At 39.6% G+C, this 24,123-nt stretch overlaps 1 protein-coding gene across 16 annotated transcripts in view; it reads left to right on the forward strand.

Annotated features, from left to right (window-relative positions):
• Positions 1–24,123, forward strand: part of CEP112 (centrosomal protein 112) — a 416,468-nt gene that overhangs the window by 215,611 nt on the left and 176,734 nt on the right. The window lies entirely within an intron of this gene.

Genomic DNA, 24,123 nt, shown 5'->3' on the forward strand with positions numbered 1-24,123 from the left:
CAGAATAACCCCCAGCTGTGGTAGCATTTGACTCTTCAAACTTATGGATGAAATGTGCACTGTCAGCATGGAAAATTATCTTTATAAATTTCAGATGAAAAAAAAATCTTATTGGGTGTGTGCACCTTTGTGCTACAAATACGTTCTTTAGGGTATATGTAATCAAAGGCCTTTAGTGTATCCTCTTGAGATTGCTGTGAAATTTTATTAAAGAAAAATTGGGGAGCAATTGATAACAAAAAAGATAATTTTCTTTTCTAATAAAACCATATCATATACGAGGTCTAAATCCCTCTTTTCCCATGGAAATCTTAACCATATTATTCATACCACACATAAGCTTCTTCCTAGTTATCCTGTCTCCCAAATAATGTAATTTTTAAACAGTGAAATAAGCCTTCTATTTGTGATGACATGTGTTTAAACGATTTTATGATCATCTAAACAATAATAATGCTACTGATTAAATAAGGTGTTTCTTTCTTGGGTGGAGGGCGGGAGGCGGTAAGGCAAAGAATAGGAGTTATTGGTTATTTTTCATTTGACCTTGAGTTGTCTTTCACCTTCGGAGAATGACTGGGGCACTATGAGTATACTCGGCACAGGTTTTTTTTGGTCAATAATATACATTTATAGGAAAACTATTTTCACTGTGTTTTTTGTGGGGGTTGCTAACTGAAAAGGTAGTCATTGTAGTAGCCATGGTTCCAGCAGAGTCAGGTGCTTCCTGCTAAATCAACGTGTATTGTATTTTTCCACCAACCTCATTAGAGCCTTTATGAAAATACATGCTGATTTTCTGATTGTTAGCCATATCATTTACTAAGAATATTTTCAAACTTATATTCTTCTTCAAAGATGATGCTTAGCCTTACCATTGTCTTCTGTGGTAGAATATTTGGGTTCTGAGTCTGTGTAAGTTCTGTTTGCATAGTAAAATCGAATACTTGATACAATAAAAGACATTAATTTATATAACTTCCTACTATTTTGGTGCTGTTGTGGAAAGCCGACAGTAGCGGAGGCCAAATATAGAGGAAATCTTTGTGATTTTTACATGCGTCGTATCTGCCATATATAGGGTGCGGTTCATCCAATAACAAAAGGGAAATTTTAGAATTATTACATATAATTAAGCCACAGGGAGAGTACAATAAGGTCCTTAATTGAATTTCTTCTAATTGAAGTAATCAGCATGAGGACCATATGACCTCTTGAAATGCTGTAGCGTAGGATTGTGTTTCCTCCTATTTTGTGTCTTTCTTGGAACAATTGGAATTGCTATCCTGCGAGTGCTAGTAAAGCAATGTAAACTAAAGCTAAATGCATTTTTGATCTGAATGAAAATGATTTTTTGTGTAACCTAGACTTGGTTGTTTTTAGAGAATGTATTTTTTTTAAAAATTTGCCAATAAGTTATATTTTTAAAAACCTTATCATGTATACCAAAATGCTAATTATTTGTATTTATTTTGGTTATTCATTGAGGATATTAATTCAAAGTTTCCTTCAGGTACGATCTCAATTTTCCAAATATATCTTTTCATGGTTATGATTTAGGTAATGTAATGTAGAATACCTTTGAAGTCCTGAATTCCATTCACGAATTTCAAGAAAACCAAGTGGACATATATTTTTTTAAAATAGAAGAATTTCTTTTCAAATCATTGTTCTGTGTCTTGGTACATGTGTGATGGATCTTAAATACTGGATTGTACAATTTTTCAGTTTAGATTTAGAGAGATTTGATTTTCAGTTCATATTCTGCTGCTCCCATTTAGCAGTGGAGGCCATTTTGTAAAAAGGTCTGTTGGAAATACTTAACCAAGAGAGGACCAGTGAAGTACCTATTTTGGATACTGTGGCTTTGCTTGCCACTCTTTCTTCCATCAAATTGTTGAATGCAGACAATATACTAAAAATCTACTTTTGGCTTCCTCCAAATAGACAATGTATTGTATACTGATAAGAAATCCATTATTATAAAGTATAATTCCCTACCATAAGGTGAATCATATATCAAACAGGAACTCCCTTTTGGTGAATATGCTGTGTAATTATTACAGATTAGTTGTTATCCAGGTAATTTCTGTTTTATAGAGAAATCCTAAGATAGTGTAATACAACTAAAGACAATTATTTCTCCCATTTTATTTTGGTGCATTTAGCTAATTATTTGTTGCATATATCTTTGTCATAACTTGATTTTCAGACAAGTAGGCTCTTTTATGTTGTGATCCTTATATTTGCTAAAATGCACATTAAATTTTGTCAGCCTCATACAATATGGTCAGCCTTGTGTCTACCTAGGGTCATAATGTTTAAGAAAAAACATCCAAATCAGTAGATAATAAGACATATTAGAAAGTTACAACCTCATTGTCAGATATTTCTCATTTGCCAGATACGTCTTGTTGAAATTAATTTGGAGGATGATTTGATTGACTTACTCACGTTTTATAATACAAAGAAAATTTATCATTCTGTTATGACCACCTTAAGAGAATTTCTTCTAACATGGTGGTTCTGCATTGCATTTGGCTTTTGTATTGCAATGTAGTGAAAAACTTGATACAGTTTATTCCCTTGAATTACAGGAAAAATAGAACTTAGATTCTTCCACCACTTAGTTATCCTTTAAGGACCCTGAATCACTTGGAGATCACTTGATCTTTCATGTTTGTCGCCAGAGTGAATGGTGTATATGCACACAGTAGAGAACTTTTGTGGTCTGCCCCAGAGGTGGGGTCACCATCATAGGACAGCTGTCTATGTCACCTCTTGAGGTACAAATACATGGAAGACTCAGGGTGGCCCCGGCAGCCTCTGTGATCCACCATCAGTATAATAAGGCAGATTAAAACAGCAGACTTGGAGAAGGTCATCGCAAAATCCAAAACTACATCAAACTTAAAATTTGTATGTAGGAAATTGGATCTTGCCTAACATTGGCATCTTGATGTCTTTCTTGATGTCCTAAACTGAGAATCATGATGTTCATATGGATGAGTTTTGCATAATAAATGGACAGATCATCTTGATTTTGCCATATGGATTCACAGCGAGAAGCTCCCCTGCCGCTAATTCTAAAATGTAGCATTTTCAGAAATCCTCCTCTTTCTCTCTTCTAGTTAAAAAAATTTTCCAGAAAAGATATTTGTGGTGAGACAGTTTTAATTTTTAAAATAATATTTCAGTCACATTACCTTATGTATTACCTTTTTTCTTTATTACTGAATTTGGTAATTCGGGCCCAAAATAAAAATGTCCATTTATAAACTGGGTGTGCATCTGTGTGCAGCGGATTGAGTACTGGCTATCATTCTTCAAAGATTATTTATGGAGGAATTTAGCAATATGTATGTTCTGAACATTTCTGCTAAACCTGTGCATGGTCTTTGGGCTTTTTTAGGGGAGCATTTTTCCATTGAAGACATTGAGTTTAATTTCTTTATGCGCCAACCACTTTCAAAAAGGATTTTAGGCAGCATTTTGTAATAAACACACACTTAAACAGGTTAAATATAACTGAAAATAATCTTGAAGCAATAAATGAGATTAACCCCACCAGAAAACCTATACTTAAAAAAAAAAAAAAATGCTTTAGTTAAGTACAAGTTTTAGCTCTCAGCTCACCTAGAAGCCACAGCAAAGAGGGAAACAGGATGAACCGTGTAATTCTAATTATCTATGAAAGAGATAGTACTACTTTATTTTTTTTTCTAGTATTCAGTTCTGAGAGAAATAGATGACACAGGACTTAGTCTAAAGGACACTGACCAGCATAATTGACGATGATCTCTGTATGTTAAGACATTGGAAATGAAATCTGGTGGGGCCATCTTTGATTCTTTAAGTACTTTCACAAAATGTAATTAGCAGGTTTTATTTTAATGTGCCCAGATTTCATTTTAATTAATGGAGAATACAATCATTTTCAGTATCAAAAAACACACCTGCTTCAGGAGATCCAATATTGTACACATTATGAATCAAATGAAAGCATATTTGAAGTCATGAGCCTAGCAAATTCTACTACTTCATTATATGGTTGATCCTGAAACCCTTACAAAATGTCTCAAGGAAGTACAAATGAGAAGCATGGCTGAGATTAGAGCTGGTACAAGAGTTAACACCCTACTGTTAATTTCCAGGAATGCTACTCTCTCTTCTGATTCTCTTGTCCTCTGAATGTATATTATAGAAAACTATAAGAAATAAAAACAAGTGGTTATTTGGTTCAGGAGTGTAGTATATTTGTAACCATAATAAAACAGTTTGGTTTCTACCTACATAACCAAACTGGTATTTCATCATCAATATTTATTCACTAATATCATTTACTTGGTTTTGAAGTAGTAAATATTTTTATTTCTTTGGGTTGAACTGGACTGATCACTTGGAAAAACCAAACTGTGTAAATACTTTTCTCCCCACATCATGAGGCTGTTGCTCTTAATGTAACCCTGCTTTTTGTTCCTCTCTTGTCCCTGGTGACACACACAGTCACATCAGTGGTTGCCTGGTGTTCCAGCTGTGTACACACCACACTTGGATACTTACCCCCCCACACTGACGGGGGGGTATTATTAGACGGAAAGAGGAATGGAATTAAGTGTGTTTTAAGTATTAAGTGGGTTTTTGCTGCAATGTACATAACATTTAATGTCAGACATCAGAGTTGGTGGGAAGATGTTTTTAACAATTTACTTCATTACTCTGCAAAAAGAAAGTAAGACTTTTTGAGCGGATTTCGTGGTAAAACCATACATTACAATTTTCATTGTATTTTCCTTAGATGAAGTTTTATAGTATCGAAATGCTGCGTTTAAGATAGGTCAAAAACTTAAGTGCATTCATTTAGAATATAAACAGAGGTTTTCTTAACTAAGCCATTTTAAAAAGCCTATGGGGAAATATAGCTTCTCTGATACCAAAAGCATAGGTTATACAGAATTTCCCAAATAGGGCCAAAGTTCTTCTCATCTTTTGACACAGATGTATCGATGTGAAAAGACCTCATTTGCTAGTATCCAATGGTGGTTTGTCTAATGGTATTACATATGAATTTAATAATTTGTTTTATTTATATATTATATATACATTTCTGTGTATAAGAATATTATATACAGGAGAAAAGATAGGAAGATGACCTTTCAAGTAATGTTTACATTTTTTGTAGATCACTAGCTTTCTTTTTCCGTTATGGTTTTAAAATTCTGTAGTTATTTTCATCTTATAAGCACAAAAATAGTGTATATGCCTATAATTAAACTATTATAAATAATTCAACTTGGTCCTCGTTGTGGAGAAATTATATGAAGTTGAAAAAACAAAAACAGGCTGAGACAGGGAAATCGATTTCTCTAAGAATGATCCATTTGTAGAAGTGTTATACGCTGTATCTTTAGTCCTGTGCATATTTTTTAAGTGTGGCAGTTACCATGGAAACCACATTCCATGGCATATGAGTCCACTTCTAGATAAGAATATTCCTTTTAAAGACAAACCTCCCAAATCATAACATGAAGTATTCCCTTTGAATTAACACCTCCATGTCCATTGAATTCTTGCTTTAAAAAAAAAATCTGTTTTTTGTTCTCAATACACGTAATAGATTTCTTAGAAATACTCAAGTTGTTCTTTAAGAGGTAATAATTAAATGCTGGAGATATTTAAAATAGGGGTACAATGTGATGACTCTGCAGTGGTGAACATCGGGGAGCTGGCCAGGGAGCACAAGTCTGTGGGTCCAGGATGTTGTGCCGGGCACGCACCTTGTGGTCATGTTAGGTGTCTAAGCATCGTGCCGTAATGTGCCAGATTGAGTAAAGAGATGACCACATCCAATTATTTTCAGTTCACAGATAAAAAACTTCTGGTTCAAGGACATTATCTTGCCCAAGGTCACAGAACGAGCAGACCAGGGCTTCTTAATCTTAATTCAGTGCTTGTTCTCTATCTCACAGCCTCTTTCAAGAGAGATTTTAGATTTTTGGAGAGACTTGGGCTTAGCAAAAAAGGCACAGGGTTATATGAGAACCTTTGCTTAGCAGGAGAGAGAGGGAGACACTGGTACTCTTTGTTCCCCATGCTGAGATTCTCGTCGCAATTTGCATTTCTTTCAGTGATTCGCCATACTTGACATTGCTGCAAAGTCCTAATTGAACCATGCTGCGTGAGTTCCAGTTTTAGTGAGCAGCACCTCCTAGAACAATGCTGAATTTTTATGCTTGTTTGTGTTTAACAGCAGCAGCAGCGACAAATATTTATTGCATGCTTCCCAGGTACCAGGCCCTCTGCTAGGTCTCTCACACCGCTTCGTCTTGTTCCACCCTTCCAGCCCTTGCTAAGGATTAAAGTTCCCTTATGGAAAGTCTGTTTTGACCTTCTTACCTGGGTGGTGAAACAAATGTATCTTATTCCGTTTTATCGGTGAGAAAAGTTTCAGAAAGCCTTGGTAAAATGCCCAAGGCTACATAACTAGTAGTCAGTGTAGTTAGGACTCAGTAATGTCTTCTGCCCTCATGTGCCTGCTTACATATGAACTTGTTGTCTCTGAGTTTCATTTATTCGGCAATAAATTCCATTGTATTTTCGATTTTGGATTGTTTATACGTTGCTAGATTTAAAATATTGATACCCATAACTCAGACTATGTAAATCCAAATCAAGATTTAGCCAGTAGTTTCAAACTTTCTCCAAAGCCACAGGCCATGGCTGTATCTCTATTCTGAGACCAATTAAACTCTGAAGAGATGCAATTCTTAATATTTTATTTGGAGAAGAATTCCTTCCCAAAAATTTCAGAATTTGTAGAATGGAAAAATAATATGATTTTGAGGTGGGTTTACTTTTGACTTCTACATTATTGCTGAAATAAAAAGATATGTTTGGAATAAGAATCCGGGAAGCTCTTAAGTCAGTGGACCTACCCAGTCTCTATAAAAATCAATTTGGGATTTGCATTTAGTACTGGTGAGATATGGTTTGTTGTGAATGGTTTATTATAGGTGAATATCTGTTCTATTCACACAGTAATTTGGAATATTACATATGATCCTTTCATTTTATGGAATGAATTTTTTTTTATTTTTTATTTTTTATAAACATATATTTTTATCCCCAGGGGTACAGGTCTGTGAATCACCAGGTTTACACACTTCACAGCACTCACCAAAGCACATACCCTCCCCAATGTCTTATGGAATGAATTTTTAAATGCCAAAGTCTTCAATGTTAGCATTTTTTCCCCTAAAGGAACCCATATAATGGTCATTATTGGTTGACAGCATCTAGCCAATACCTTCCAGAGATGAGGTCAAGGCAGTTTGGTAAGCTCAAACTGGGAGACTTTCTCAATAGAAATACAAGGAATGACTAGAAAATGTGTTTCCTTTAGAATCCTCAAAAACAACTTGCACTGATGCAGTTTTTGTTTCAATCTAGACTTATTGTGGTCAAAATGAGAAGTTTTCAGATGAATTCTTTTTTTTTTTTTTTAACTTAAAATACCCCAGAGATGAATTGTTATTCCACATACTGAATGTCATTCCCATTGACATAAGGAAAAATGCCTTCCGTTATTTTTAGCATCGTGTTCTCGTCCTTTTCACCTCTGCCTCAGTGAAATTACTAAGACTGTTGGCAGAAATTATCTTTGAGGAAATATTGGATGAATAACTCTTCTTTCTTGATGTCTTGGAAAAGGCGTTTTTGGATTTCTGACTCAGTCAGTTCTCTCAGAGACATCCTTGATGTCTTTATTTAGATATTTGAGGTAATTTTTTGTGACAGGGAGGTCGGAGCCAAAGTGCACGAAATGATTGGCAAAATGATGATATCATCAAATGTTCAAAGAGCTGGCAAATTGAAGCTTATTAAACTGTCATTTTGTCTTCCATTCAGGCCTAATTGGAATCATGCCTAGTTGCATGATAGGAAAGATATTTAACACCTGAGAATTTCTCACGAGAAAAACGATAGGAATTGATGTCAGGGAGACCTTAAACTCATGTTTGAGAAGGAAAGCAAAGGAACTACCTGAAAATAATAATCTATTTTCAAACTACTTTAATATTTGTTTGGAGAAAATGTTTAGATAATAAAAATTGGCCTAATTGAGACCAAAAACATTGAAATTGGTGGGTTAATGTGAAACTTGAGGTAATGTTTTTCAGTTGAAACGAATATTAAAGTTCAGTGAAACCCATTTTTCTTCACTTGTTTTACATTGTTACCTGACAATTATTTTAAATTGTTACCTGACCTCTCAAATATTTGGGGGCATTTGTGTACTGGGAGGTTGGAGAATGATCACAAGGAATCAGGAAGAAACAGTACGTAATTAGACTTGGAGGGTTTGAAAAAGTGTGTTATTTTCCCGGTTCGTTTTGATTTGTTTTCCTTAGGTTCGAGGTCAAGGCCTAAAAGTATTAGCAATATTTGAAAATGAGTTAATGGCCTCCTCAGAGAATGAAGTTTGCTGAAGTCTGTGGCCTGGATCTGGAGTCTCTTCCTTTGTTAGTTGGCGGGGACGGGGGAGCAGTCACAAGGTAGCATTAGTCTTGCAGTGTGTGTGTCTCTGTGTGTGTACACATGCACACACGTGAGGATGCGCATGTGCATGTCTCCCACTGATATCACTCTGTGGTACAGAGGAGCTTTCAGTGAACATGAAACCAATAGTTCAGCCAGGCCTAGCATTTCAAAACAAGGGAATTTTCCAGTGGAAGGACTTAAAAGTTACAGGTCTTTAAAAAGGTTAAAATTAAACTGGTGATTCATTCATCTTAAGTTTGCTCCTTAAGTCAGTATTTATTAATGAAACAAACCCCAGATCCCTGGGGTCAAGTGGGACCTTATTTATTTTGTTATTTGCAGAGATGTCATTTAATGTACAAAATGCATGTGTTCACCAAATGTTTCCTGAAAAACTAATTTTCTTGTAATGTAAATGTTATCCTCACTTGTTGGGCTAGTTTCAGAGTAGCTCCAGATAAAGTGGTGTTGGCATGTGCAGCAAAAGCCGAGTGTGAGGTTTGAAAACGTTTGTTCTTCAGTTACTCAAAAATGATGCCAAAGCTGCTGTTAGACAAAAGCCTTGAGTTCAAGAGGTACAGTGTGTTGCCAGCCCCCATTAAAGTCCATCGTGACTGTGCATACGCTGGTTCAGACTTGGGGAACATGGACAGGACTCTTGTGCTTTACCTCTCCGGTCATTTCTGGTGACTTGCGGTAAACATCCCCATCTGTTACTGTAATGTTGGCGTTTCTCAGAATAAGTCATTCAACTCAGAAACAAGAATAGTGGAGTTAGTCTTTTCTGAAAATCATAATTATTGTTAACTCTTCGGATTGCTTTTCGAAGTCTTATTGTTCCATACAGATGTTGACAAAATGGAACTGTCACTTCAACAGTTTTATAATTGCGTCTCGTTGGATAATCTATAAATCAAGTTTATTTCCATATACATTTTCCTATCTGTAAAAATTGGGCAGAATTCTGTATATGGAATTTCCTTATGACAGAGACTTTTTTCCACATGATTCATTAATGCAGTAAAGATTCCTTGAGTGCTGTTCTGTACCAGGTCCTGAGGCTTGGTGTTTTAGGAGGTGATTTTCCCATCAGAGTACACGTGAGTCTTGTCCCAGGCTTGCGCAAGGCATGGATGGTCTGGCCCCACGAGAGTTGCTCCTCTGGGAACAGCAAAGAACAAGAGACACCGATCCTCTGCTCTAAAGGAACTTAAACTTGAGTGGGGGAAGACAGGTGATAACACACACAAAAAGCCCCGAAGTAACAAGGGAGAAGATCACATATGAATAACTAGCAGGTAGAAAATTAACATGGAGAAGTCAAGTCACAGGCAAGTGACTGAGTGACCATGTGAGCCATCAGAGAAGACCTCTCCAGGGAAGAGCTGTGTAAGCTAAGAAAGATCTGAGGGATGAGAAGCCATCCGGGCTGCGGGAACAGCCTGTGCAGAGACCCTGGAGGAGAATAAACTGGTACATTCAGGAAATAAAAAAGGAGGTCTGATGGCATGAGCTTCAAAGGTTCAGGGAAGGACTGAGAGTCCATTTGAGATATGACTAGAAGACAATTAGAGGATTGTCAGCAGTCAGGTGACACGATCCGCTTCATGTGGCCATCGTGTACAGCCAGGAAGTGTGTGACATGTATTTGAGCTAATAGAACTTTCTGATGGGCTAGGTATGGGGAGTGAGGGAAAGAGGAAGCTTGACGGTTTTGTTCTGAGCAGCTCGATAAATGGTGGTATCAAATATGAGCATGGTTTGGGGGAATAAAAGCAAAGGCAAGAGTTCTCTTGTCGCCAAGCTGAGTCTGAGCCACATGTTTAGCCTCCAAATGGAGATGGGTCAGATGGGGATTTGGATATGCAAGTCAAGATTCCAGATAAGGGAATGTGGACATCATTGACCAGTAGATAATTAAAGCATGGGCCTGGAAGCAATTTACCAATTTCTTATCAAATATGAAGACAGAAATGCTGGTTCCTGGACAGTCTCTACCACTTACTGGCCCTTTAAACCTGAGCGACCCACTTCATATCTCTGACCATTATTTTCACATCTGGAATATACATTCACTCCTTTAGCATCATCTGTTGAGATTTTCCTGTGTGCCTGGCACTATACTAGACCTTGGGATATTAAAAAAGGAACGATCCCTGCCCTCTAGCTTATAGTCTCTGGGGAAACAGGCATTGCACATCTGTCATAAAAGGAGGGTAATAATAATGGTTCATACCAATGGATAGGAGCAAAGAATGTCTTCTTTTAACATAGAGAAAGGATGCGTCTTATCACACATCAAAGGCTGCATGGAACAGGAGACACAGTAACACCCCTGGTCAGAAGGACATGCTGCTCTGGCCCACGAGTCCCCTTGAAGGCATATCTTTGCCAATGACCCCACCTGATATTTTCTTCACCATTCAGTGGAGTGGAGAGAAATTAATATTCTCCCAGCCCCTTTCTACTGCTTGGAAACTGTCTTCATGCCTGCCTTGTCCACTGTGTGTAAAGAACTGGTAATAATGTTGGCATGGAAGTGGGCAGTTTTATTCTGTGGCCTCTTCTAGCAGGCCCACCTTTATATATTATATTTATATAATATATAAACATATATATATATATATATATAAATATATGTAATGTGTGTGTGTGTGTGTGTGTGTGTATATATATATATATATAGAGAGAGAGAGAGAGAGAGAGAGGTAGAAAAAAGTGATAATGGTACCCTGATGCCAAGTGAAGACGATGTGTCTGTCATGTGGTCTGGGGACATAGGGTCTGGGGAGGTGATCAGAAAAGGTTGCATTAGAGGAGGTATCATATGCATTGCATTTCAGAAATGAGTAGAAATTCGCTATGCAAATAAGACTAGGAAAAGCATTTTATTTTATTTATTTATTTTTAAAGATTTTATTTATTTATTTGAGAGAGAGACAGTGAGAGAGAACATGAGCGAGGAGAAGGTCAGAGGGAGAAGCAGACTCCCCATAGAGCTGGGAGCCCGATGTGGGACTCGATCCCGGGACTCCAGGATCATGACCTGAGCCGAAGGCAGTCGTCCAACCAACTGAGCCACCCAGGCGCCCCTAGGAAAAGCATTTTAAACAGGAGTAACGTGATCAACCCCTGGAAAAGGCTTTATACCATGCTGAGAAGTCTCAGCGGGACGCTCTTGAGCACTGTCTCTAGTTTGGGGTTTCTACTCTCTGTCTCTGCTGCCATTCCTGTGTCTTCCATTTGTTTGTCTCCTTGTTCTACTTGTAACACTTACTACTCTTTCTGATAATCATTTAGAACAGCGTTCTCCCAAATAGGGTTTATTAGGATACAGGAAGAAAAAAGATAAAATTTCTATTTACATATATTTCATCTTTTTAAAAAATACCCATTTTGTGTGAATTTTTGTAATGCACATAATGTATTAGTACAGTGGTGTTACAGATTTATATATGTATACACACTGGGTTGCATGGCCCAGTTTTTTATGATAGAGATGTCCAATAAAAAAATTTAGAGATCATAACCATCAACAATCATAAGTCACTGAAGAATTGGAAACAGAGGATTAGGAAATGGAAAGCAGTGAGACTGGAGGCTGGTTAGGATTTATCTCTGAGAGAGATGACGAGGGACTTAGCTAGGGAACAGTTGGTGTGGTAGTGAGGGAGAGAGGGGAGACCCAGACATAGGGCTTGCTGTGCCATGGGACATTTAGGTGTAGTTGTCTTGTGGGCAAGTGGCAATACAGGACCAGAGTCTAAAAGAGAGCTCTCCTGTGGGCCTAGATTTGGAGGTCACCAGGATGGATGGTAGTGGGTACCATCAGGGAAGATGAGATCTCCTAAGGAGGTGGAGTAGAATGAGAATGAATGACACCCATTGCCTAAGGGCAGAGGGAGGAAATGGAGCAGGACGAGAAGATGGAGAAAGTGGGTCAAAAAAGATAGTAAGCGGGGTGCCAGGGTGGCTCAGTGGGTTAATCCTCTGCCTTTGGTTCAGGTCATGATCTCAGGGTCCTGGGATTGAGCCCCGCATCGGGCTCTCTACTCAGCAAGGAGCCTGCTTCCCCCTCTCTCTCTGCCTGTCTCTCTGCCTACTTGTGATCTCCGTCTGCCAAATAAATAAATAAAATCTTTAAAAAAAATGATAGGAAGGGACACAAGAGACCAGTGGTATTTCAGGAGCCAGGAAAAATCTTAATACCTAACTCCTAGATTATTCGTGGGAATTCAAAATGGGCAAGTATTCTTGAATAAGAGTTTATTTATTATAAATAAATAAACCTATTTCCATTTGTGAACTGTGGCCACATGACAGAAACAGAAACTAATGCACCAAATGGACAGCAGTCTCTGAAGTCAGACTCGGCAATCCTGTTGGCTTGGAGGGAAGCCATAGGGAACCCATTTCAGAGATGGGAAACATGAGACCTAGGAGAATGAAGCACCTCAGTGGGGGGATAGTGGCAGAGTCAGGCGTGGTTTACAGGCAACCCTAAACCAGGCTTCCTCAGCAATGGGGTGGGGTGGGGGATGGGGGGTGGGGTCTCAGCTCTGCACTCAGCACTGGGCCTGTGTTCCCTCTGCTGCTCCTGGGAGCAGTGAGGTTTCAGGCCCATAGAGAGCCTTTGCAGGCTGGGTACAGAGAGAGTTTCCACAGCTCGCCTGCGGAAGCAGGGAGCACCCAATGAGACACAGATGGTCAAATTTTGCCTGGGCCTACGTAAGAGCCAAGAGTTAGAGGATCTGAGATGGGAGGAGGACATATCTATCATCAGCTGACAGGAGAGAAGGAGATCACAGGCTTCTCTGAAGCTCTCCTAAAATGCCCAGATTCTCAGGTCGAGTCACTCGGGTGTAAAAAACCTCCTGCCCGAAATAGTCTACCACTGTGCCTGGGGTCCCTCAGTTCCATTGCTTGAAACTCTCTCGGTAGAGTCTGGGTTGGCGAACATTCCCTCTCTTGCTTGCCCTTTTCTTTATTGAATGCCTTTGCCTTGACTAGGTAACCCATGTGTGCATTTAAAATTTCAAAATAGATAAATCCATACAGTAAAATGAATTTTCAAATGGATAGTTCAGGAACACTTTAAAAATTTATGTGATTAAAGATTAAAGGTATATGGTAAAAAGAATGAATGATCTCTTTTAAGATGGAAATACATCTATGATTTCTTCATTTTTCTCTATTCATTCCTTTTTCATTGAATGTTTTTGGGTACCAGTCACTATGCTCAGAGAAGGTAACACAAAAACAAGACAAAACTCTTCCTTGGAGGAGTTCACAGTCTGGCCAGGAAGTTTGGCAAGTACACATCGCATTGCAAATGAGATAATTGCTGTTATCTGGTTATCTGCCCTGCATCCCAGGTCAGGGAAGTCTTGACAGAAGGAAAGTTCGGAATGACATTGAGGTGGAGAGGACAAGAACTGTCAAAGCCACCGTATTCTGGAATTGTTTCTCATTAAATTGCTCTCGTCAAGCTGAAATTTACAGCGAAGGAATGGGAGTTTTGATGGATGAAAGAGTGTGGAAGGAGGAAGAAGATGCATAGGGGGTTTGGAGTCAGAAGACTGGGACATCTGGAGATGGGGGAGGGGACAAAATGACTCAGGAAGTGCAAGCAAGGAGGTAGGAAGATGCTAAGTCAGGCTTCACTGGCTTTGAAGTTGTGCCTGGGGTTAGCAGTGCCCCAAACTAAGGGCACCTTGAGACACAAAAGAGGAAACAGCCCCTTCTTTAGGGAAATAAGCCCCAGAATGCTCCAGTCCTCATGAAAGCCTAGGGGCAAATGAGAGGCTACAGGTCAGCTCCTCTAGAACAAGGCTGTAGGTCTCCTGCCTAGGAGAGATCTGCTCTCTCTGGGTTGGGGAGTTCCTCCTCCTCCAGTCTACTTCCCAGATCCTATTTGAGCACTTTATTCCCTCTCCCTGGTACCCCATCAGCTGAGCTGCCTCCTGCGATGTGCTTGCAGGACCGGGCTAACGCTTCGCTGTCACAAGCGAACAGGTGTACACTCAAGGGTTTGACCAGTCACGGCTCGGTCAGATTCCAGCATAAGGAAGAGGCAGTACCCACGAGCTACTGGAGCAGTGGGGAGTTTCAATATCCACTTTCAAAAGAATGGCCATTTTCATTAAAATGGGATTCTGTTGTATAAACATTTTTTTAACAAGAAATGGCCCAGTGTTCATTGTTCTGTGTATCGTTTATTTTGAGAGGGGAATCAAGCATCATGTTATTATACGCTAGACACTTTCACGAGCTTTCTGGAAGGATGTAGGTATTACCTCAGGTTTTCCGGAAGGGAAGGCAGACCCAAGCTGTGCAGCTCTGAAGAGCACAGGCAAGGACTTGAACCCAAATCTGCCTGACTTCAAAGCCTGGGAACTTCCTCTCCCCTGCACCTCCATCAGGATGGAAATTAAAGGCATACCCATCGGTGGGAAAGCCTTTTCTTACTGCTGCTCACTAGTGACTTGTGGTTAACATTCATGAATATGGTGAGGGCAGTTTTACAGAACAAATCAAATCGGCATGTCAGGACTCTTTAGAAGAGCAAATAGTTCAGGGAGACTCCGAGTCCCTCCCCCGAATCTCGGCAGAACATCCCCCAGCATTTTACACGCAGTGTTGAGGCTCCTTCTGTTTGCGTAGTCCTTAGTGCCACACCGGCGTGATGGCTGCAAGTCTTCCCCACCCATTACCCCCCCCAGCCCCCAGCAGCTCTTTCCCTTCTGAAACCTTGTGGCAGCCCATGGTTGTTTAGATCGAGCTCAGCAATGTTTCTAAACGTTAATTTGGTTTGACATGACTTGGTGCACAAATTAATTATTCAGGCACCTCCCGCTCCCCGTGCATGAAAAGAATGAAATGTAGTGAATCACATTGTACCGACCACATGTGAATTGTAATGTTACCAGCGATCAGACTATTAGAGAACAAAAGCTGGCAACATATAGTAGCTCTGAATTCGGCCAGTCCCACAACATTAGCATAAACATGCGAGGCAATCAGAGCAGTTTTGAACTTCCCAGGAAAGTGTCCCCATTCTTACCTACTTCTAAAAGAATGTGGAATAAACTATTCATTTAACCAAGTCTAAAAATATGTCTGCTATGCAGTTATAATCATGTGTCATTAATCAGAAAATACTGCAGAAACTCTGACAAATTAAAAACACAAGGATGTGTCTGCAGGGTTTGCAGCCATTAAAAAGCTGCTTCACCTCTCCGGCGAGTTCTTTTATGGTAACTTCTTGCTCAGTGTACTGACATCTTCAAAGGCTCTGACATCTGTCGGCCTTTGAACTACCATTAAAAAATATTATCCCATTTCCATTCTTTTATGCCCATTTTTTTAATTATAGCCCTTCTTTCAAGTTGGGAACATGGTTGGTTTAAACGATGCTGTCCTTTCGTTTTCAGCCACCCAGCTGCGGTTTGAATAAATTGATGTAGAATCAAAGGCGGGACTTTAAAGGAAAAAGGTTTGATGGACTTGGACTCCGAACCAGATGAGGTTTTATGATGAAAAGGGGTTTAATCCCAGCACAGGCAATGCTTCTATCAGTCGAGCAGTACAAAGCAATTCATATATATAGGTTCACGCGAAATGATCTATTTTTTTTAACAGCACAGATCTCTTCAGGACTTGCAAATGTGGCATTAGCTAATATTCAGAGAGCTGATTTCCTTTCATCCACCAGAAGCTTATGATTATAGTACAGTTCTCGAATTGGAAATGAGAGCTGCAACACAGATTTAAAGCTGCTGTCTGATTTGTATTCAATATACATGTCACTGCGGGACAGGCTAGTCTGGGCCAAGCTGGTTCAATACAAGGAAAAACAGTTTCATCATCGGAGATTCTTCAGTCAAAAATATCACCAGCTAATTAAAACAGCAGTCTCATGACTATTAGCGAGGTGTTTGGTTGATTGGTATCTCTTTAAATTTGACAGGAAGGATTAGGAGACGCATCCTCTCTTTTATTACAAATTCTTCTTGCAGTGTTAATGTGTTCAAGTGCATTTCAGGGTAATGAAGTGTAATCAGTTAACTCAAACCACTTAAAAAAAAAAAACATGATTTGAAAACAATTGCTGCTTTTACATTGAAACATTTCCCCTCATTTGATTCTTGGTCTGGAAAAAAAATCATTAATGAAAGCAGACTTTAACATGGTCATTGCTCAGTATACTGTTGAATGGTAAAAACTATCTTGAGCCAAATAATGAAGTAACTAGGTAAGCAGTTTAGGATAATTACAAACCTAGAACATAGATCTAAGTCCATGTTAGAGTAAAAAGTGATTATTTTTAAATTTTCTCATAGTAATTTAGGATAAATAATCCTTTCCATCCATTAGAAAATTTTCTTAAGATAATCTGCACCTGCTTTACATTAGAAATTTGCTGTTTACTTCTCACAATAAAAATGCTTGTTCCATTTACTCGGCCAGCTTGGTACTATTTAATTGTACAGATCTGGTCATTCTGCACCACTTATTTTCAGCCTCTTCAAATAGAATTTCTATTTAAACTACAAATTCATATCCAAACTATAGTTTGAAGAAATTTTGAATATGTTCAGTTTCAACTGAGCAGAACAGATGTCAGTAAGAGGAGCAATACTTTAATTCTTCTTTTACTCCAGTCCACGGTCTACCTCATTCTAGAATGTTTCTCTCTCCTCCTTGAAAGGAAACCTTTTTCAAAAAAATAGAATTTTCCAGGAAATACATTTTGCTAGTTCTTACATATATTTTTTGTAGATTCACAAGAGTTTATTGAGTTACTTGACAGAAGTTGGATTTCTCTCAGTTATAATTGTCATGGTTTTTTGCTCTGTGGTACCTCGTTAAGAGTCCGCCTCCCCCCCTCCCCCGTGTTTATGATACTGTGACTGGCCAGTCTTTCACTGCCTTTAACCATGTAGTTGGGTTTTAATCACTGAATACACTCCTTTTCCTCTATCCTACCGGATTCTATCTTCCACTGAGTCCTTGTTTTCCTCCTGCTTCTCCCACATGTCCATCTTAGTTCAGCTTCTTTTTTTCTCTACCAGCTCCCCTACCTCTCCACTAAATCTTGGAGTCTGGCTCCTTCTCTTTTTTTCTCTTCATTCTTCTGTTAAGTGATCATCTACATCTCAGGGGCCTTAAATAACTCTGTGCTAATAACCTCAAAGTTCTTATCTCTCATCCGAGAGCAGCCTCAAACATCCAGCTGCCTCTTGGTGTCTTCTCCCAGCTAGCTCACAAACACCTCGAACTTCACACATCTAGAACTGAAGCTTCCACACCCATCTTCTCTGTATCTATGAATGGTTTTACATTACGGTCTGTGCTCAAGCCAGAACCTAGACACCATTCTTGCCTGGCTTCCCTTTCTCTTGATTTGCCAATAAATACTGTAGATTCAGCTCCCAAATAGATTTCACATCCATTCACTTCCTTCTCTTGCACCTGCTGTCCCGGTGCAGCTCACCAGCATCTTTCACCCAGACCTCAACAGCAGGCCTTGGATAGTCCTGCTTTCTCTCTCATTCTTTTCAATAGCCATAGTGATCAAAATGTATATTGGATTAGAAAACTCTCCTGCTTAAAATCCCTCAGCAGCTCTTACTTGGAATAAAATCCAAACTTCTCAGTATGGCCCGCAAGACCCTGCATGACCAGTTCCTCCTAGTGTTTCCTCTCCAACAGCTTCTCCAGCTGTTCTCTTCTTGCCGCCCATACTTGAGCTACAGTGGCCTCCATTTAGTTGCTAAAACACACCACACTCTCTGTTGCCTTACAGCTTTGGCTCATGATGTTCACTGGACTGGAAGGCATTTGCTCTACCCCTTTGTATGAGAAGCTCCTTGGCCTGATCATCATCTCTTCCAAGAGGACTTCTCCAACAACTCTGAGAAGGACATGCCCTGCTTTTATCTATCAGAGCACCTTGCTTGTGAATTTTACAGAACTTTCCAATTCTTGATCTGGAAAAAAAATCATTAACAAAATGATTTTATTTAACTTACATATTTATTGATTTTTGTCCATTCCATCAAATAAACTGAACAAAGGACTCTGACCCTTTTCCTCACTTCTGTATACCTGTGCCTAAAAGATTTCTGGTATAGACTGTGGCCTCAATGAACATTTGTGAAACATCTGTATTAACAAGGGCAGATTCACGGATCAGCAGAGCCACAGGACAACCAAGTGAGGCTCTCCTCTGAGGAGCGAGTAGTGGCTTCGGGGTTGGATTAGGTCACAGGGGAAGAGGCTGATGGTTGCCATGCTCTCACAGAAGCCACCAATTCATGTTAGTTGCTCTTTGTTTGTTTTTGTTTCTAGTTCTGTTAGTTTTTTTTGTATGTTTGTTCTTTTTGTGTGTTTGTTTGGATGGTGTTGTCAGTGTACTTACTGTTCCAACCTCTTGAGTTCCCACAGAACTTCTAAAATGCTATGACCATATATATATATATATCACCCATAGTTGCTGTTATGTCCTTATTAATTACATGTTTGTGTCTTCCAGAGGAAGGACTATAGTTTCTCTGTCTTTGCATCTTTCAGAACCAGAGGGCCTGGCCCAAGTGCTGATGCTTTGTCAGCGAATGAAATGAACACAAATCAATAAGTTTAACCATTTTGCAGGGATTGGTCTAGGTCTGGGCTTTGCTTATACCCATATCCTATCTTTTAACTTTCTAATTTCTGAAATTTGTGGAGGATGCTTGTGAAACCTTCAGATAATCATCACTTCAGAGAACTGGTTATTATTTTGATGATATGATTAAAATTATACCATATTCATCTGGCATATGCTGAAGTCCTCCTTAGTGTCAGGCACATTGTTAGCTGCTGAAGACGCAAAAATGAGTAAGACACACTTACTCATAAGGAGTAGAAGACAGAGAAACATAGATAAGAAATAATGGGCTAAGCGCAGAACCGGAGACGTAACGAAGACTTATGAACCATGAAGGAGACCTAAGTCCCTCTGGGAGGTGGCGCTATCTGTGCTCCTTGGATCCCACTCCTGGGGAACTTTCTTTCAATTGAAAAGAGTGTCCTTTTCCTCCTTTATTATTTCTTTAACGTTTTTCCAATAAATGCATAATGATTTTATCTCCATGTTGTTTCTGGCAGCCGAGGCTGCCAGGTCCATAAGAAGCAAGAACATAATCAACAAACGTCCTTTTTTAGTTCTTCACTGAAAGCCACCACGATCCCTCAAGGAGTAAATTACACTACTGAGTCTGTGGTATTAGAACCACATTCCTACACAATTTAGTGGTCCTCTCTAATTTACATGAAAATCTTCAAAAGGGGGTTCAGTATAGAGAACATCTTTAATTTTGTTGTCCTCTGTTAATGATCATTGAGATTGATACGGTTTTACCTTAGAGGTTTTCTAGGTGCTTCTCTGGTACAGAAAATGAATTCCGTGTGTAGAGATCCTCCTTTCATACCATTGAAGTGTTGCCACTCCAAGGACAAATGTGGTGACTATGTCATGGTGTACTGTGGTACCATGGGGCCATCATTCATTCTTTTTATCCACGTCCAATGGGTATGATGCTATAATTAAGGATAGTTAGTTGGCAAAGGGAATGTAGTCTGAGATCATCTTCAGGAACTTCTTTAGCTCTTTTCCAGGCAGTAAATTAACTTTTGAGGGCTAAAATAATAAGACAGTTGTTTGAAGCTATGTCTGATGGCCAAGGGGGAAAAACACACACATGCATGTGTGTGTGTGCGCGCACGCACACACACACACACACAGACACAGCCTGTTTTCAGCTTTGCCTCTGAAGTTAATGTATGAAGTTTGCTGTGTCTGTTCTTACAAGAATGACACAAAGGGGGAAATCCATTAGTTATAATAAAGTAACATTGCTCTGCTCTACAGAGGGCCTTGGACTTGCTACTCCTAGTTTTTGTCTTCACCATAATTATAAACTTTCTCATCTCAGATTAAGAGTGAAGAATCAGTAAACACTGTTTCTCTATTAGTCAAAGACTTTGAGGTGGAACAATCTGGAGATTTTATCACTTGAATAAGAAAAGTTAAGACAAATGGTGTCTAGCACTGGCCACATGCCTCATACCATGGTCAAAGGTATGAGATGGTCCCATCCCTGGCCATTTTTCACTTCTCAAAACCACAAGGTGGTTAATTGCCTTTATGAGGCCTGCTCTCACTGTAAATCAAAGGCCTCGGAAAGCCTTTGTGACTGTTATTTCCTCAGACTTTTCTTCATTTTGTCTTTTACTCAATGTTTTTTGCAGATTTCCTTCCTTTTATACTCAAGAATCATATTTTTAAACCCTAAGAGATCTTTTTGTACTTTTGCTATTTATTTTTCAGAGCATCTTGTTTTCATTTGATAGATGTAATAAATTTTCCTCTCTCCACGTTTATGAATTAGAATGTTTTTTAGTTCCAGTCCCTGAATTATCTCTTTCCTCCAGAGTTGGTTTTTTCTATTTATCTTTCTATTTGTCGTTCATATTTATTTCTCTGTTTTCTTATATGCCTGATGATTCTTACTTTCTGTTGAGATTTACAAAAGATAAATGTGTCTTGGTTTCCTACTACTGCTGTAACCAGTAACCACAACAACAGAAATTTATTATCTTACAGTTCTGAAGATGAGAAATCTGAAGTCAGTCTTAATAAAACTAAGCTCAGGTTGTTGACAGGGATGAGTTTTTCTGGAGTTTCGAGGGGAGAATAGGCTTCCTTTTCTTCCCTGGCTTCTAGAGGCCACCTACATTCCCGGTTCATGGCCCATGGCCCGCACTCTTGCTGCTTCCATTGTCTTATGGCCTTCTCCCTCCCTCTTAAAAGGACTGTTGTGACCACATCAGGCCATGTGCATACTCCAGGATGATCTTCCATCCCAGCATCCTTAATCTCATCTGCAGAATGTCTTTGCCATATCAAGTGTGTTATGGACAGTTTCTGAGGGTTAGAATGTGGACATCTTTGGGTAAAGGAGAGGGGACGTGTGTAAATGGAAATTTACCCATGTCCTAGTGTGTCTCTTCCTAAGTAGGAAATCATAGTGAGTCCTGGGAAAGGATGTGACATGTGGACTGAAAGATATGTCAGAATCCAGGCTCCTTAAATGCTGGAATGAAGAGGGCCGCACTATGGGGTTGCAGAATCCACACTTGAAGCCTTAGCTTTCTCTGGATAGCTGCTTCTCTTTTGTAGGGAAGGGCTTCTGGTTTTCCCTGGATTGCCCGCACTCTGCAGGTCGGAGACCTACTTCTCTTGTACACAGGCCTTCAGGAGCTTGTTTTTATTTTGAGCTCTCACCGGGGTCTTTACTGTCTTTGTAGTCCATGAGGCTGAGCCCGTTGAGAGAGTTGGCTGGATGGGCTCCCCGCTCCTCTGCCCACTCCCTCTTGGTTCAGCTTTCCCGGGCTGCTTCATCTCTCAGCATCTGCATGTAGCCGTATCTACTTCCTGTCCTCCAGAAATTTATTGAAAACTCTTCTCACTTGGTGACTGTCCCCCAAAAGTGCCTATTCTTGTTCTCTTTGTTTCTATGGCTGGCTTCATTTTGCACATTTACAGTTTTATTTTATGCAAATTTACTTCTTAGGGGCTCACTGAATTGGTTAAAGCTCACCAAAAGCCAAATTCCTAATACACCATAATATTCCCTTAAAGATGTAAAAATATTTGTGTGTATAATGACTATAATACTGCTGCATTCAAGGAATGAAAATCAACTAAAAGTCTTTGCTGGTTTATGTCTCCTATCACATCAAAAATAGGATATACATTAATTTTTAAACTAATAGCTATTGAAATTGACTGGAAGGAAGGATAACTAGACATATTAATAGAAATCCAGCCTGCCACTTCCTCTGCAATTTTACCTTATAAAGTAATGTAATCACAAAGCCCATTATTAGAAGCTTACATGTGCGTGATGTTGTGGAGGTTTGGGTTATTCGGAAAACAGTGCCTGATAAAAAAATTAGCATGCAGGTAGTTTCTGGGGAGAAGGGTGGGGATTCCAGGAATCCAAAGTGAGGGAATGGGGAGAATGAGCAAGGAAGCAAAAAGCCAGTAACAGGTTCCTGATGGACTGAGTGACTCTGGGAGCACGGGGGACTCCTTCCACTGAAGACCCTGGAGAATCTTTTAAAACACACTGTGGAATTATCCCACCCAAGAATGAGAATATGGAGCATTTATCCATGAAATTCCATCCAGCTCCTTCCAATTGAGGTACTCCAAAGAGGCATCACCCCCTGGGTTTCCTGGCCACGCCTACTCCGTGCCTGCTCCTGCATGTCCTTGGCCGAGTGCCCTTCTCGGTCTTTGGAGAAAACTCAAGGTGGCAAAACTGAGTCACACCATCACCTATTCGAGGTGAATTGAGTATGTGTTCCTGCTTCGGCTGGACTGTGGTCGAACTGATCAAAGAGATGTGGCCCAGAATACACGAAGCATCTAGAATTAAATGGAAAGAGTGAAACTGGAATAATAATAAACAAGAGAGTCTTCCGTACATAACTGCACTAAAACTGCTTTCGGAGATTTGAATCATGTATATTTAGCCATAGAAGCCTCGGGTCGTCAGACCATATGGGTTTATTCCCTGACTTTTACAAGGCCCTGTAAAATGATAATGAGGGAATCCCAAAGACCTAAAACTACCACAGCAAAGAAAACCTGAGAGAGGACACCAGCAGACGAGAGACTTAGACACATTTCTGGAAGTGGCTGAGATCGCTGGCATCTAGCTGCATATGAGAGTTCAGCCTAGGGAAGAGCCTGTCTTCCTCATAAAACCCAAGAGAGGCTCGGGACTCAGCAATGCCAGGAAGGAAGGATAGCAGAAGACAGATGTGAGGTTGAAAATAGGATTCATTTAAAGTCAGCATGTAGTGTAGGCGATTTCTCTCTACCACGAGCCCAGAATGGCCAGCTGGAGGCATTTATTCCCAGGCGGAGAGAAACGGAGGATCTGTCTGGGAGGAGAACACGAAGCTGGTGTGGGAAATGACACCTTGGAGCCAAACCCTCTGGTTTCCAGCATTTAGAAGGATCTCCATGCTCACGGCTTCCTCTGCTCTCACTCACCTTCACCCACCGTGACCCCTTTAACATATAAGCTCCTGCCCCTCAGACGTACAGAGTTTCCAGTCTGCACTTTACCTCTTTGATCTTGACAGTGAGCAGAAAACCCAGATCAGCCGACGTCTGAGGCATAGCTCAGAGGCCCAAGAAAGAAAAACTCAACAGATGACTCCAGAGAGAAGGCACTTCAGGGAACAAAAAGTAAATTTAAGGAAAGCAATCCTGAAATACCAAGCCTGGTATTATATTCACAAAAGAAGAACAGACTGCTATGAAAATGTAACAATTATAGGAATAAGAAAGGGCTTTGAAAATTAAAAATTGGTTTCACTGTTTGCCAAAACTCATGTCAGGAACATCTCCCACGAGATAGAACAAAAAGCAGAGACAAAAACATGAGTATAAAAATACATTTTTGGGAAAATATACTCCAGCAAAAGAAACTAAGTTGTATAAGCTATAACACTATAGGA

This window comes from Mustela nivalis (genome assembly GCF_964662115.1).
Source record: "Mustela nivalis genome assembly, chromosome: 17".
Lineage (NCBI taxonomy): Eukaryota > Metazoa > Chordata > Mammalia > Carnivora > Mustelidae > Mustela > Mustela nivalis.